The following is a 14,905-nucleotide window of genomic DNA, read 5'->3' on the forward strand; positions in this document are numbered from 1 at the left end:
TCTCAATTCTAACTCCAGCCCTAACCCCAACACACCCCTAACCACAGCCCTAACCCCAACACATCCCTAACCCTAATTCCAACCCTAACCATAACCCTAACCCCAACATACCCCTATCCCTAATCCCAACCCATACCATAACCCTAACCACAAGCCTAACCCTAATTCCAACCCTAACCCTCTTTCCAACCCTAACCCTAACCCTCTTTCCAACCCTAACCCTCTTTTCAACCCTAACCCTCTTTTTAACCCTAACCCTCTTTTCAACCCTAACGGAAAAATAAAAATATTTTCTTTATTTTATTAGTTCTGCCTACCTATGGGGATGATAATCGGGGGGTTTATTTACTTTTTCTTTCATTTTGATCACTGTGAGAGTGATCAAAATGAAAGAATGGAATCTGCAGCCGGCAGATTCGGGCGGGCGCACTGCGCATGCGCCCGCCATTTTCGAAGATGGCGGCGCCCATCATCCGGACCCGAGGGACACCGGGAGGGACGGGGGGACTCAGGAGGTACCGGGGGGGGTGAGGGGGGATCGGAGGCTGGCGGGGAGCAGAGGGAATGGGAGGGGGGCAGATGATGACAGCGGCGGCAGATCGCCGCTGTCATTCAGTTGCGGGGGGGCGATCGCCGGTGGGGGGGTGGAATCGGTGTCTCCAGCCATGTCCGATGCTACAGCAGTGTCGGACATGGCTGGATTGTAATATTTCATGAATTTTCATTGATGAAATATTACTATCGCTCTGATTGGCTGTTAAAAGTGAAACAGCCAATCAGAGCGATTGTAGCCACGTGGGGGCGAAGCCACGCCCCCTGTGGTGAATTACAAAGCCCCCTGTATCTGCAGGTTGGGTGACCTTTCAGTGACCCCGGTCACCCGACCCGCAGGGGGGCTTTAAAGTCATGACGCCACATAGGCGTCACTGGTCAGATTTGAACCAGGTTTCATGACGCCTATGTGGCGTCATTGGTCGTGAAGGGGTTAATGAGCGGTATCACGTGACCGCTGAAAGCAGGCACCGGAGACTGTGGGAGAATGGGGCTGCAGAGACCGTGCCAGGAGGGGGTAAGTATGGCGATATTCACCTGTCCCCGTTCCCACGCTGCTCTGTCTGTGATGTTCGGGTCAGAGGGCGCGGTGACCTTGTTAGTGCGTGCCGTGCACTCTGCTGTCTGAACGTCACTGAGAGATGATGTGGCAGACAGCGGTGAGCAGCGTGGGAACGTGGACAGGTGAATATCTCAGGTGCCAGGTCCTGAGCCAGCAGCAACGGAGTGGAGAGCATGTAATTTTTTTTTTTATTTGCAGCAGCATATGGGGATTATTCTGTGGAGCATCTTATAGGGAGCATATTCTGTGGAGCATCTTATAGGGGGCCTATTCTGTGGAGCATCTTATAGGGGACCTATTCTGTGGAGCATCTCATGGGGGCCTATTCTGTGGAGCATCTTATGGGGCCATTATTAACCTTTATGGAGCATTATATGGGGTGTATTTTGCATGGAGCATCTCATGTGGCCATCATGAACTGTATGGAGCATTATATGGGGCTCCTGATTCAATATGGATATTTAAAAACATTTAACCTACTAATGTCTCAATTGATTTTACTTTTATTGGCATCTATTTTTATTTTTGAAATTTACCAGTAGCTGGTGCACTTTCCACCCTAGGCTTATACGCGAGTCAATAAGTTTTCCCAGTTTTTTGTGGCAAAATTAGGGGGGGGGGGGTCGGCTTATACACGGTGTATATATACACAGTATATATTATATATCTATATGTATATACCAATGGCGCTAAAGCGTACACCCACAGAACACAAAGCAGCAAGTAATAAGACAACACACCACTCAAGTTGTCTCCATAAAATAATAATAATAAATAAACCTGATAGAAACTTGCGCTAATTAAATGTGTCTTGGTTAAATAAAGATATCTTATGAAGAAATCTATTACCTTTACTTTAGCTAAAAACTGGCGAGGCAGGGAAAAGGGTCTTCAGAATGCAGGGTGGATTTCCAGGTCCTTTCCCAATAATACTCCCCGACACAGGTATATAAAAAGTTACTGGAGCTAAAGGGTGCTACCTCCTAGCATGCCGCCGTCCCGGCCGGTGACTGGCGCGCAGCTGGAGGTGTATATCGGCAGGCTGTAAGAGTACCAGCCGCCGCTTGCAAAAGCAGGCCTGCAAGGTCCAAAAAAGCTGAAGGACCTTGCGTGACGTCACAGTCACGTGATAGATCACGTGACAGGCAAGAAAGCCCTATGGGGTGCTGATGGGGCCAGAAAGCAATGGCAAATCCTACGCGTTGCGGAATTCACTGATTCCTTCTTCAGGGATCCTGAAGAAGGAATCAGTGAATTCCGCAACGCGTAGGATTTGCCATTGCTTTCTGGCCCCATCAGCACCCCATAGGGCTTTCTTGCCTGTCACGTGATCCTGAAGGGATCCTGAAGAAGGAATCAGTGAATTCCGCAACGCGTAGGATTTGCCATTGCTTTCTGGCCCCATCAGCACCCCATAGGGCTTTCTTGCCTGTCACGTGATCTATCACGTGACTGTGACGTCACGCAAGGTCCTTCAGCTTTTTTGGACCTTGCAGGCCTGCTTTTGCAAGCGGCGGCTGGTACTCTTACAGCCTGCCGATATACACCTCCAGCTGCGCGCCAGTCACCGGCCGGGACGGCGGCATGCTAGGAGGTAGCACCCTTTAGCTCCAGTAACTTTTTATATACCTGTGTCGGGGAGTATTATTGGGAAAGGACCTGGAAATCCACCCTGCATTCTGAAGACCCTTTTCCCTGCCTCGCCAGTTTTTAGCTAAAGTAAAGGTAATAGATTTCTTCATAAGATATCTTTATTTAACCAAGACACATTTAATTAGCGCAAGTTTCTATCAGGTTTATTTATTATTATTATATTATATATCTGTGTGAAAAAAGGGAAAAAGCAGCACAAAAATTAGACAATGCGGGTGCAAGCCTTCCAGGCATATACCAAACCTCAAAAATAGTCCTCAAGATGAAAGCAGCACACCAAAAGAAATCCAGTTAAAGTGCTATTAGCCCATCTGGCTAGTTGCCCATACAGCGCCGTTTCGGTCCTGGGAGTTGTGGACCTTTCTCAACCTTTCTGGCTTGCACTTTGACTGGATTTCTTTTGGTGTGCCGCTTTCATCTTGAGGACTATATATATATATATATATATATATATATATATATATATATATATATATATATATATATATATATATATACAGTGCCTACAAGTAGTATTCAACCCCCTGCAGATTTAGCAGGTTTACACATTCGGAATTAACTTGGCATTGTGACATTTGGACTGTAGATCAGCCTGGAAGTGTGAAATGCACTGCAGCAAAAAAGAATGTTATTTCTTTGTTTAATTTTTTTTTAAATTGTGATAAGTTTATTCAGAGGGTCATTTATTATTCAACCCCTCAAACCACCAGAATTCTGTTTGGTTCCCTAAAGTATTAAGAAGTATTTCAGGCACAAAGAACAATGAGCTTCACATGATTGGATTAATTATCTCTTTTTCCAGCCTTTTCTGACTATTTAAGACCCTCCCCAAACTTGTGAACAGCACTCATACATGGTCAACATGGGAAAGACAAAGGAGCATTCCAAGGCCGTCAGAGACAAGATCGTGGAGGGTCACAAGGCTGGCAAGGGGTACAAAACCCTTTCCAAGGAGTTGGGCCTACCTGTCTCCACTGTTGGAAGCATCATCCGGAAGTGGAAGGCTTATGGAACTACTGTTAGCCTTCCACGGCCTGGACAGCCTTTGAAAGTTTCCTCCCGTGCCGAGGCCAGGCTTGTCCGAAGAGTCAAGGCTAACCCAAGGACAACAAGGAAGGAGCTCCGGGAAGATCTCATGGCAGTGGGGACATTGGTTTCAGTCAATACCATAAGTAACGTACTCCACCGCAATGGTCTCCATTCCAGACGAGCCCGTAAGGTACCTTTACTTTCAAAGCGTCATGTCAAGGCTCGTCTACAGTTTGCTCATGATCACTTGGAGGACTCTGAGACAGACTGGTTCAAGGTTCTCTGGTCTGATGAGACCAAGATCGAGATCTTTGGTGCCAACCACACACGTGACGTTTGGAGACTGGATGGCACTGCATACGACCCCAAGAATACCATCCCTACAGTCAAGCATGGTGGTGGCAGCATCATGCTGTGGGGCTGTTTCTCAGCCAAGGGGCCTGGCCATCTGGTCCGCATCCATGGGAAGATGGATAGCACGGCCTACCTGGAGATTTTGGTCAAGAACCTCCGCTCCTCCATCAAGGATCTTAAGATGGGTCGTCATTTCATCTTCCAACAAGACAACGACCCAAAGCACACAGCCAACAAAACCAAGGCCTGGTTCAAGAGGCAAAAAATCAAGGTGTTGGAGTGGCCTAGTCAGTCTCCTGACCTTAACCCAATTGAAAACTTGTGGAAGGAGCTCAAGATTAAAGTCCACATGAGACACCCAAAGAACCTAGATAACTTGGAGAAGATCTGCATGGAGGAGTGGGCCAAGATAACTCCAGAGACCTGTGCCGGCCTGATCAGGTCTTATAAAAGACGATTATTAGCTGTAATTGCAAACAAGGGTTATTCCACAAAATATTAAACCTAGGGGTTGAATAATAATTGACCCACACTTTTATGTTTAAAATTTATTAAAATTTAACTGAGCAACATAACTTTTTGGTTTGTAAGATTTATGCATCTGTTAATAAATCCTGCTCTTGTGTGAAGTTTGAAGGCTCTAACTTATTTGCATCTTATCAAACCTGCTAAATCTGCAGGGGGTTGAATACTACTTGTAGGCACTGTATATATATATCTATATCTATATCTCAATGACTAATATATATATATATATATATATATATATATATATATATATATATTCTTTCGATTCTAACATGTCAGTGTGATTTTGCTGTACAGTGCAGTGAATTGCCGGCTCTTAAAAAAACGGATAGAAAAAAGGAGGAGGAAGAGGAAGAAATTTAGATAAGCCCCTGATGGCGGTGCCGGCAGCTGATAGGGTGATAGACTCCCTTTAACCACTGGACCCCTGATGCCAAATGTTCCCTTACAGTCCACCAGGTCAGGAAATCTCTTACAGCCAAGGAAAGATGTACTTTTTCTTCTAAATGTCCTTTCAATGATCTTTGCACCAACAGGACCTCCCACTGTAGCTGTCTTAGGTGAAATTGTGCCCAACTTACTGCCGATAAACAGGTTAGGGAACCAAGCAAGGACATAGCCTTCCTCAGTGTCATTACAGGCTGCTGTATTGCTGACCGTACTAAACCCCTTATTTTGACAGTTTTGCTCTTTGACAGGTGGCAAAGCTGGCGTTTGGAGTCCAGCACCAACCCGAAGAAGGATTGCACCTTTTCTGGTACCAACTTTGACTTAAGGGTATTTACCAGTCATCCTAGCTCCTTTAGGGTTAAAGTCACTTCCTTCACCTGATCTATATAGTGAGTTTCCGACCTTCCCACTATAAGGAAGTCGTCCAGGTAAGGAATGATAACTACGTACCGAGACCGAAAGTATGACATTACTTCCTCCATCACTTTGGTAAAACACCCTTGTAGCTGTGGACAGACCGAATGGAAGGGCTGCATATTGGTAGTGCCTGACCTCTCCCTGTACATACAGAGCTACCCTCAGATAATTTTGATAACCCCAATGGACTGGGATATGGTAGTAGGCATCTTTTAAGTCTATAACTGCCATGAAGCAATGCTGGAACGACATATTTGTGGCCGTGTTTATGGACTCCATCTTGAAGGAATAATTCTCTACCCACTGGATGAGCTTCCTCAGGTTGACAATGGTTCTCCAAGAACCGTCCGGCTTTTGTGTCAAAAAGAGGGGGGAATAAAATCCCCTTCCTTCCTCTTGCCTCGGGACTTCTTGAAGTACTTGTTTCTGTACCAGACCCAAGACCTCCGTCTCCAGGGCTAGTTGTTCCTCCTGAGACTTCCTGCGAGGTGTTAACACAAAGGTCTGTCAGTGTGGATGGATGAAATCATCCTTAAGCCGTCTCTGATGACATTTAGTACCCAACCAATGGGGGAGATGTTCACCCAAGCAGGAAGGAAGAGAGAGAGCCTTCCCCCTACCTCTGACCTGACGTCATTGGGGGGACTTGTTTGATGACGTAGAGGGCCCTTTGAACATTAACCAGACCCTCTTTTGTCCTTAAAGTCCCAGATCTTCCTTTCCCTTGGGGGACACCCTCTATTAAGATTCCTTCTCCGAAAAGAGGGTTTCTTGTTCTCGCCTGGGAAACGGGGAAATCCCTTCTTTCTTTCGCCTGCCTTTTCCAAAATATCCTCTAGTTTCTGCTAAAAGAGGAATTGACCGTCACACGGGATGGAACAGAGTCTATTCTTTGAAGGCAAGTCACCCAGACACCCTTTCAGCCTCAGTGCGCGTCTCGCTGCATTCAACAGGCCTGCCGCCCTGGCCACCAACCTTACTGAGTCCGCTAAGAAGGCTGCTGCCCCTTGCACCAGAGACATATTAGCCAAGATCTCATCTCTTGGTACTTTATTCCACAGCTGTTCCTCAATTTCTTTGCAGCCAGATCATAAGAGAGCGGGCGGTACATGTCCCAGCTATCACTGGTTTCAAACCTCCTGTCGCCTCCTCCCAGGTTTGCCTCAAGAACCCATCTGCTGTTTTGTCTAATGGGTCTCTTAACATTCCGGAGTCTTCTAAAGGCAGAGACAACTTTTTTGAGGATCTAGCCACGGCCCCATCAATTTTAGGGATCTTTTCCCAGCTTTCAGAGTCTTTCTCCTCAAAAGGGTACCTCCTTTTGGATGAAGAAGGTAGCCTACCCAATTTCTCTGGCTTCTTCCACTCCATTTCTATAAGCGCGTTCACCTTCGTATTAACGGGGAAGGTGCGCTTCCTTTTTACCTCCAATCCCCCGAACATAACGTCCTCTAAGGACTTAGGTGTTTTCTCCTTTTTTAGGCCCATTGTAGACCTGACCGCTTTAACAAGTCTCTCCATATCCTCAGTCGGAAAGCACGGTCGGCCTCCTATATCACTCTCCGAGGAGGAGTCCGAGGATTGGGGAAAGGTGGAGGATGAGGGAGACAGGGATCTCTCAAGACCACCTGAAGTAGAGTCTTCTGAGTCTGTGAGCCCCTTATGACTCTTCTTGCCCTCTTTCCTTAGGGCTGACTTAAGGGAACCCTTTACTTCCACCCTGATTATGGCCCTAAGGCTAGTGGCGAAGTTGGGGGGTCTCTTCCTGAATTGTTTTGTGTATACAGTCAGCGCAGAGATCCTCCTGCCACTGAACTGCCAGCGGAAATTTGCAAAGAGCAAACTCCTTGATCCTTGCTTTTGCACTAACCTTCCTCGGCCCCTGGTGATTAAGCAGAAAAATGACCCTCATTACCAAAAGGTGACAATCACGTTAATCACTCACCACCGCTCTCAACCGGGGTACCGGATTCGGAGGCTGATCAGGGGTACAACCCACGTCCCTCCTGGAAACTGAGGAGTCTTGTGACCTTTGGTCGGGACGACTGCCACTCCTGCCACTCAAGCGGCTGCTCCTCCCAGTGCCCGATCTTCTCTGACCAGACTTAGAACTTGGTAAGAGCTCCTGCTCTTGCAGCTGCTGCTGCTCTTGCTCCACATACGCCTCTATGACGAACTTTGGACCTGAGCGCTTCTTCTGCGGTCATCCCTCTATTTAAGAGGGATCCTCTGCGCTCTTTGCCTCCTCCGGTACAATTCTATGCCCCTCCCTCCTCCGCCAACCTGCCGGGCAAAAAATCCCCAACGTTCTCCTCATGGGTGTCGCTATCTTGGATCCGGCGTGTCATACTGAAGTCACGCGGGCACACCCATTCCCAGCGTGCCTTGCGCGCGACGCCGGCAGCACCAACATGATGTAGAGCTTCCTGGAGCGATGGACAGCCGGCAGAGGAGGGAGAGCGGCACGGCAGCCGCAGAAGAGTCGCTGGACCCCTGGCTGCGCTGGCCCGCATGTACGACAAGGCCCTACAGGACCCGCAGATGGCGCATCTACTACCTGAAGGCCAGCATACATGCGCCCTTGCCTGCTCTTCCAGTGCCAGGACAGGCATGGGTGAGTGGAAAAAAAAACAAACAAAAATCTTGAACTGCCGTCTTTCAGCACAAGGGTCCCTGTCAGGACAGGAAACCCAACTGAAGTGAGGGAGAGGTACCGCCCATTTATTTTCAGTAAGTTTCCTGTAATGACTGGGCGGATCCCCTCTCTCACGTGTGCTGTCATGGAGGAAGGGAAAATGTTTTTGAGGTGCAGATAACAAGAGCGAGCCAGTGATCTGATGTGGGGGGTGAATGAAAGCTCGGAATCAAATATGACCCCAACACAGCGGGCATGTTGCTGGGGAGTAATGATGAAACCACACACGGACATGGCAATGTCCGGCATAGGTACATTAGTAGAGGGAGGAAACGCAAGATCAGTTTTTGACAGGTTCAGTTTCAGATAGAGGGAAGACATGATGTTGGAGACAGTGGTAAGAATCACTGGTGTTTTCCAAAAAGGCAGGCGTGATATCAGGAGATGTGTATAATTGGGTGTCATCAACATAGAGATTGTACTGGAAACCAAATCTACTAATTGTTTGACCAATACGGGCAGTATACAAAGAGAAGAGGTGGACTAGAACCGATCCTTGAGGAACCCCAACAGTAAGGGGAAGATGAGAGGAGGAGGAGCCAGCAAAAGATACAGTGAAGGAGCAGTCAGAGAGATAGGAGGAGAACCAGGAAAGAACGTTGTCCTTTAGGCCGATGGAGCGGAGCATAGTGAGGAGGAGCTGATGATCCACAGTGTCGAATGCTGCAGAGAGATCCAAGAGAATTATCATGAAATAGTGACCATTAGATTTATCTGTTAGTAGATCATTAGAGACTTTAGTAAGGGCAGTTTCAGTAGAGTGTAAAGAGCAGAAACCGGATTAAAGAGGGCCGAGAAGAGTTATCTGAGAGATAGCGGATAAGACGGGAGTGGACCAGGCATTCCAGGAGTTTAGAGATGAAGGGAAGATTAAAGACAGCTCTATAGTTAGCGGCACAGTTTTGGTCGAGGGATTTTTTTTTAAGTAATGATGTATGATGGCATGCTTAAATAAAGAAGGAAAGATGCTGGAAGAGAGAGAGAGGTTGAATATTTTTGTTAGGCGAGCGGTGACAGCAGGGGAAAGGAACTGGAGGAGATGTGATGGAATGGGGTCACTGGTGCAAGTGGTCAGGCGAGAAGTTGCAAGGAGTCTGACTACTACTTCTTCTGTGACTGGTTCAAAGTCAGAGAGTGAGCTAGATGCAGGGGAAGGAGAACAGTGTGTTAGGGATGGCGGAACGCACTAAATATTAAATAATAGAAAGTGCGTTCGCCGCCCGGGGTCCACCGTGCAGGTGTTAAAACCGCTGCTAGACAATGGCATATGCGCTATATGGTGGTATAGCACACGCGGGTTATAACATCACCCGATGTGCGCTGGGCATGTTCTGTTGATTCACAGAATCGCTAAAGGCATGAACATAAATGCCGAGCCTGTTGACCTCACAGGACTCAGTGGAGTGCACGCACGGTATGTGGTCACAGGACTAAACCCAAGACTCAAGGCGATGTCCGTCTAGACTTACCGTGCGTGCGGCGTCGCAACTGCGAACGCCAAGAGGAGCTGCAGACTGCGGACTGCGACAGACACTGCCACTAGTCGACAATGCCTGGAAGCAGGCGCACTGTCGGACGCTAGCACTGTGGAGGATGCTGTAGTGGCTTGTAACTTGCCACTGACTGGCGCTGACTCTATAGCTAAGTCCCTATACACACTCGTAATATCAGAGGGAGGGGATCTTAATGAGTCATTCACAGGTTCATGCATCCATCACCATTCACACAGTAGCAACTAGAGACTATACTAGCGCATGACCGAGCGGCCATGCAAATCTTTTATAGCCAGGACCTTCCGGAAGCTTCCAGATCCCTGAGATGGACCAATCAGATCAGGAGAAGGACCTGCACATGTGGCTCTCGATCTCCAATGGGAGATCGTCTCGTGAGCATGCTCAGTGGAGCGGCAGGAGGACAGCCTCTGGAGCAATTTGCTGATGAGCACCCTTCATTGCCATTACTGACCCAAAGGTGGCAGCAATAGCCAGCCCCACAGAGTAGGTCTGGGCAGAGCGTCTGGGAAGCCGGGATTGCTGAACAATCTCCTCTGCAGTCGAAAGACAATGGGAGACCGCAGAATGTGAGGCTCTGGATTCCTGTTGAACCGCTGCAGGAACCCGACGCCTAACATTACCCCCCCAGGGCCCCCTCCCTCCTGAGCCTTCCAATCCACCAAATAAAGTTTTTTGCCACGTACCACCTTGTGTCTCACAGAGGCATAGGCCTCAGGCTCGTCCGAAGACAAGTCTGATGTCCCGGCAGATGACTCAGAAAACCGGGACATGTGAACAGGTTTGAGAAGGGACACGTAGAAGGCGTCAGGGATGGCTAAGTCGCCAGGAGCAGAAGTTGGAGCGGGGTGCCGATGTGTGTCGGCGGGTATCTTCACTCTCACTTTAGAGGGTAGAGTGACATGCGGGGTGCGACCCAGACTGTCGCGAACCTTCATTGCCCGGTCTGCCACCGGCAAAGGATACAGTAACCCAGCCAGCCTCTGTTTAGAGGAGCTGCTCCGAGCACAAAAGGCACATGCCTGAATGTATTTTTTAGTGTCCTGAGCCCTGTGCGGCCACCAATAAGAGCTTGCCAGGAGTTTTGTGGTCTGCTTGTAGCCAAAGTGACCATCCACCCTGGACGCGTGTGCCCACGCGAGAACCTTGGACCGCAGGTGAGGCAGGACAAAGGTCTTGCCTAGCGGCACTGACTTGAGGATGACCGGAGCCACGGTCTCCAGATTCCCAGTAGGGGGCGCGGAAAGATCTGCAGGCACCTCCGCAGAGGCTACTTGGACGCCTCCTCCCATGCACCTTCCCACACAGTCTTTGCTCCATCCCAGTATTTTCCCCGAGGACCACTCTATATGAGGGGAATGGCAACAGAGCCAGGGAACCCCGAGGAGCACCTGATCGATGCCCTCTGGCATGATGAGATGGTGGAATTGAGAGCCTAAAGGGTGCTGTTTGGTGGGTAATCTGGGATGACAAGGTCGACCCGTTTACCACCCTGATGGGCACTGGGTGAGGAAGTGGTACCAACGGGATAGCGTGCTGTTGGGCGAAGGACATGTGGCTCCCGATCTCCAATGGGCGATCGTCTCGTGAGCATGCTCATTGGAGCGGCAGGAGGACTTAGCCTCTGGAGGAATTTGCTGCTGAGCAGCCATCTTTGCCATTGCTGACCCAAAGGTGGCAGCAATAGGCAGCCCCACAGAGCAGGTCTGGGCAGAGTGTCTGGGAAGCCGGGATTGCTGAGCAATCTCCTCTGCCGTCGAAAGACAATAGGAGACCGCAGAATGTGAGGCTCTGGATTCCTGTTGAACTGCTGGAGGAACCCGACGCCTAACACAGTGCATGGCATGAGGGGATAGGGAGATAATTTCCTGTCTGATATGGTCAATTTTTTCTTTTAAATAATTGGCCAAATAGTCAGCGGGGAGATCCGTGGTTGGGGCCTGCACTCTTGGGTTGAGTATGGAATGAAAAGTGTCAGACGTTTTGGATTATTGGATAGTGAGGTGATGAGGGTGTTGAAATAGATTTATCTAGAGAGGTGAAGGGCATGTTTTAAGCATAAACTTATAATGGATGAAATCTTCGGGTAGATTGCATTTTCTCCATAGACGTTCGGCGCACCTGGAGTACAGCTGCAGGAAACGTGTTGTCGCAGTCTGTGCTGTATTTTTCTATGTATAGGAGGTGCAGTTTCATCCAGGGCACTTTGCAGTGTTTTGTTGTAATGCTTCAGTACATAATCAGGACATGAGAGGGAGGATATAGAGGCTAATGATGACTACAAGTTCTTCATAAGTTTCTGGGTGTTAATGGCCTGTATGTTTCTATAAGTGGGGAAAATAGGGGTGACCTGAGCGGGATGGCAGTTCTTGATAGAGAATGAAAGAAGGTGGAGGAGAGGGGAGTTTGTGAAATCATCCACTGAGCAAAGCCGGGAGAAGACCAAGTTGAGGGAGTTTCCGTTTTCATGCGTAGGAGAGTTAGTAAGCTGTGAAAGGCCGAAAGAGGAGGATAGAGATAAAAGGTGAGTAGCAGATGGGGAGAGGGGAAAAGCAATGGGGATGTTGAAATCACCCATGATGACAGTGGGGATGTCACAGGAGAGAAAGTGTGGAAGCCAGGTGGCAAAGTGATCCAGGAACTGATGGGAGGGGCCCGGAGGACAATACACCACCGCCACTCGCATGGAGAAGGGGGATGTAGAGTCTGACAGAATGGACCTCAAAAGCAGGGAAGATAAGTGAGGTTACTTGAGGGATAACCTGAAAGGTATATTTGGGTGATAGAAGCAGACCAACACCTCCACCTGCTCTGTTGTCCGATCTTGGGGTATGAGAGAAGTGTAGTCCACCATATGAGAAAGCAGCAGCAGCGATGGTGTCTGACTGCTGGATCCAGGTTTCAGTAAGAGCCAGGTTAAGAGAATTAGAAAGGAAGAAGTCATAGATGAAAGAGTTTATTACATTTACATACTGAGCGAGAACTCCAAAGGGCACAATTAAAAGAGACAGAAGACATGCAAGGAGTATTAATAAGATTAGAGGGGTTTCTGAGTGTAGCAGTTGGGGGGTTTGACTTGCTATAACATGAGGGGCCGGGGTTGGGAGAGAAGTCTCCTGCGACTAGGATAAGGAGGATAGAAAGAGTGAACAGATGGTTAAGTGATTTGTGAGAGCGACTCTTGTTTTGGATGGTGAGACTGAATGGACCTGTGTAGTTTAGCAATGTGAAAAGAGCATGAGTGCTAGGAGAGGACTGATGGGCCGATATGGATGGTGTTGTGAGCTCATTTTCGGGTTTGCCTCTGGCTTCTGGTGAAGGTTATGGAGCTGGCTGTGCTGACAGAGGAGTAGTGAGTTCTCTATCTGGACTTCCTCTGTTGGTGAAGGGAGGTAATGAAGTTGATCTAAATGGCAGAGACCGACCACCTGAGGAAGAAGACTGCGATTGGATATCAGGAGTTTCTGATTGGATTTAAGGCAGCCGACTCCCTAGTTTCTTGCTGGTGATTTTTCCTGACTGTGGCTTCTGGTTTCCAGTTTGGTTCCTGCCTTCTTAAAGCTAAGTTTTCTCTGCTATTGTTCATATGAGTTTTTGTCTGGTTTACTTAGTTTTTGTGTTCAGCCAGCCCTGGCTGGGACTGGGCTGAATCCCCATTTTGTCTCTGATCAGTTGATCTCTTTTGCTCTGTCTTCAGAATATACCTGAGTGCTGATATAGGGAATTGAAGTCTAGCGACTTCAGGGCTTTTTTCTATCAGACGTGTTGGACCTTTTGGCAGGGTTTTTTGCGTGATTGCAGACAGCAGCTTTTGTTTCCTGTCCTATCTAGTTAGTGAGGGCCCCATCGTTTGCTCAGCCTATCTTTCTATCTGTGTTTGTGTTTTCATCTTGTTTCACCGACAATACTTGTTGGGGGCTGTCTATTGCTTTGGGGTCTGCTCTGGGGCAGTTTAGATTTTCCCTTTCTTTCTTTAGGCTTATATAGTTCTCTGGCCGTGACGAGGCGTCTAGGACCACCGTAGGCACGCTCCAGGGCTACTGCTAGTTGTGTGGATAGGATCAGGGGTCTGCAATCCGCTAGTTACCAACCTCTCCGGTTTTCTGGGCTTAGCTTGCTTTTTGTTTTTTCCTCCTCGGTGACTCATTCATAACAGGATGGAGTGTAAAGAGTTAAAGCAAGGGCAGTGGATGTGAGTGAAAGCAGAAGCCAGGACATACATTATACAAATGCTTGTGGTAAATATTTGTTGTAGTCCAAATGTACAAGGAATAGATTTATTTAATTGTCTAACTGCCATGGTATAACTGCAAGTACTTTGATAAAATGTACATAAATGCACCCCTGCATAAATGCTTCCCCAGGCTATGTTTCAATATATAGGATGCTAGCTCTAAGATATCTCACTAATTTACCTCGTTAGCAATCAATCAACTAAGTTAGGACAGCAGGAAGCAATAAATGAACTTAAATAAACAAGTATGTAGGCCTACATGGATCATAAACCACTTTGAAAAAGTTGCATGACCTTACGGCATACAGGGACAAATCAGAGTAAGTTGACTTGCCTAAATACCATTACATATGCTTGCAAAGATGAACAAGAACCACTGTACACATGCAGGATCAGTGCAGAAGCTGAATGAGCTGAATACCATTAGAAGCTGCCTTAGCAGGAAACCACCACCAGATGAATAGTAAACCTACTACCATGTAGTCAACCATAGTCCTGAGCTATGCATAACCCTAAAGCCCCCCTCTCACATAGCGAGATCGCTGATGCGTCACCGATTTTGTGACGCAACAGCGACCTCGCTAGCGATCTCGCTACATGTGACACACAGCGGCAACCGGCCCCCCCCCCCCCCCCGCTGGATATCGCTGATCGTGCTCGAATATCCTGGGCAATTTTTTCATCGTGTGTGTCCTGCTGGCCAGCGCGCATCGCTGTGTTTGACCTGACGAGCGACCTCGTTGGTAACGCAGAACTCAGGTACGCTGGCTGGAATCGTTCAGAAAAGCTGCTGTTTGACAAGGTACCAACGACCGCCGAGGATCGCTGGATGGTTGCTGTGTTGCTGAAGAGATCTGCCTGTTTGACAGCTTACTAGCGACCAATTAGCGACGCAACAGCGATCCTTACAGGTCGTATCG

At 48.2% G+C, this 14,905-nt stretch overlaps 1 protein-coding gene across 4 annotated transcripts in view; it reads right to left on the reverse strand.

The window, feature by feature from the left end:
* PLA2G4A (phospholipase A2 group IVA) overlaps positions 1-14,905 on the reverse strand; it is a 320,423-nt gene that overhangs the window by 172,599 nt on the left and 132,919 nt on the right. The window lies entirely within an intron of this gene.

This window comes from Dendrobates tinctorius, unplaced genomic scaffold (assembly GCF_039654945.1).
Source record: "Dendrobates tinctorius isolate UK_male_01 unplaced genomic scaffold, ASM3965494v1 ptg000072l, whole genome shotgun sequence".
NCBI lineage: Eukaryota > Metazoa > Chordata > Amphibia > Anura > Dendrobatidae > Dendrobates > Dendrobates tinctorius.